Source organism: Oncorhynchus keta, chromosome 4 (assembly GCF_023373465.1).
Source record: "Oncorhynchus keta strain PuntledgeMale-10-30-2019 chromosome 4, Oket_V2, whole genome shotgun sequence".
Taxonomy (NCBI): Eukaryota; Metazoa; Chordata; class Actinopteri; order Salmoniformes; family Salmonidae; genus Oncorhynchus; species Oncorhynchus keta.
In genome coordinates this window covers 76,609,597-76,611,597 of record NC_068424.1, presented here as the reverse complement: position 1 = coordinate 76,611,597, position 2,001 = coordinate 76,609,597, and the positions used below count along the sequence as shown (strand labels likewise).

At 53.4% G+C, this 2,001-nt stretch overlaps 1 long non-coding RNA gene across 5 annotated transcripts in view; it reads left to right on the top strand.

Moving 5' to 3' along the window:
- LOC127928790 (uncharacterized) overlaps positions 1-1,469 on the top strand; it is a 2,778-nt gene extending 1,309 nt beyond the window's left edge. For 2 of the 5 annotated variants that reach the window (XR_008132244.1, XR_008132232.1), the window contains exons 2-4: positions 181-358; positions 548-721; positions 786-957. This is a non-coding gene — a long non-coding RNA (uncharacterized LOC127928790). Of the gene's footprint in view, positions 1-180; positions 359-547; positions 722-785; positions 958-1,036 lie in introns of those variants that run through there. The other 3 variants (XR_008132253.1, XR_008132254.1, XR_008132241.1) reach the window with 3 other exon arrangements.
- Positions 1,470-2,001: the final 532 nt, after the last annotated feature.

Here is a 2,001-nt window from a genome sequence, read left to right as displayed (position 1 = left end):
TAGTGGTTAGAGTGTAGGGGCGGCAGGTAGTCTAGTGGTTAGAGTGTAGGGACGGCAGGTAGTCTAGTGGTTAGAGGGGAGGCAGGTAGCCTAGTGGTTAGAGTGTAGGGGCGGCAGGTAGCCTAGTGGTTAGGGTGTAGGGGCGGCAGGTAGCCTAGTGGTTAGAGTGTAGGGAGGCAGGTAGCCTAGTGGTTAGAGAGTAGGGGCGGCAGGTAGCCTAGTGGTTAGAGTGTAGGGGCGGCAGGTAGCCTAGTGGTTAGAGTGTAGGGGCGGCAGGTAGCCTAGTGGTTAGAGTGTAGGGGCGGCAGGTAGCCTAGTGGTTAGAGTGTAGGGGCGGCAGGTAGCCTAGTGGTTAGAGGTAGGGGCGGCAGGTAGCCTAGTGGTTAGAGTGTAGGGGCGGCAGTAGCCTAGTGGTTAGAGTGTAGGGCGGCAGGTAGCCTAGTGGTTAGAGTGTAGGGGCGGCAGGTAGCTTAGTGGTTAGAGTGTAGGGGCGGCAGGTAGCCTAGTGGTTAGAGTGTAGGGGCGGCAGGTAGCCTAGTGGTTAGAGTGTAGGGGCGGCAGGTAGCCTAGTGGTTAGAGTGTAGGGGCGGCAGGTAGCCTAGTGGTTAGAGTGTAGGGGCGGCAGGTAGCCTAGTGGTTAGAGTGTAGGGGCGGCAGGTAGCCTAGTGGTTAGAGTGTAGGGGCGGCAGGTAGCCTAGTGGTTAGAGTGTAGGGGAGGCAGGTAGCCTAGTGGGTAGAGTGTAGGGGAGGCAGGTAGCCTAGTGGTTAGAGTGTAGGGGAGGCAGGTAGCCTAGTGGGTAGAGTGTAGGGGCGGCAGGTAGCCTAGTGGTTAGAGTGTAGGGGCGGCAGGTAGCCTAGTGGTTAGAGTGTAGGGGCGGCAGGTAGTCTAGTGGTTAGAGTGTAGGGACGGCAGGTAGTCTAGTGGTTAGAGGGGAGGCAGGTAGCCTAGTGGTTAGAGTGTAGGGGCGGCAGGTAGCCTAGTGGTTAGAGTGTAGGGGCGGCAGGTAGCCTAGTGGTTAGAGTGTAGGGGAGGCAGGTAGCCTAGTGGTTAGAGAGTAGGGGCGGCAGGTAGCCTAGTGGTTAGAGTGTAGGGGCGGCAGGTAGCCTAGTGGTTAGAGTGTAGGGGCGGCAGGTAGCCTAGTGGTTAGAGTGTAGGGGCGGCAGGTAGCCTAGTGGTTAGAGTGTAGGGGCGGCAGGTAGCCTAGTGGTTAGAGTGTAGGGGCGGCAGGTAGCCTAGTGGTTAGAGTGTAGGGGCGGCAGGTAGCCTAGTGGTTAGAGTGTAGGGGCGGCAGGTAGCCTAGTGGTTAGAGTGTAGGGGCGGCAGGTAGCTTAGTGGTTAGAGTGTAGGGGCGGCAGGTAGCCTAGTGGTTAGAGTGTAGGGGCGGCAGGTAGCCTAGTGGTTAGAGTGTAGGGGCGGCAGGTAGCCTAGTGGTTAGAGTGTAGGGGCGGCAGGTAGCCTAGTGGTTAGAGTGTTGGACCAAAAGGTTGCAATATCGAATCCCTGAGCTGACAATGTAAAAATCTTGTCATTCTGCCCCTGAACAAGGCCGTTAACCTCCTGTTCCTAGGCCGTCTTTGAAAATAAGAATTTGTTCTTAACCAGTTAGTGATCCCTTTGCGCGCCAATCCCTTTAGCGGGATCGATTTGACAACATAGAGTTGTTCATTATTAAAATGATTCAGTACTTAGATACCATCTGCCAGGAAGGCACGTTTTTTTGCATTCACACCTGTGCCACATTTGTGTTCCCTTTATGAGCAACAGGGTGCCATTTGGGACAAACAGAGCTCACTGTACAATAATAAAAAAACACTTGATTTGGATAGTCCATCTGAAGATGCTCTACAGACTATCAGTAACGTTTCAACTATCTACTAACCTTAACCTTTACCCTAACCCTCATTCTAAACCTTACTCTAACTCTTATTCAAACCTAACACTAACCGTAACCTTAGCAAGCAGTTGCTTATCAACAGATAGTTTATTGATAGTATGACTAT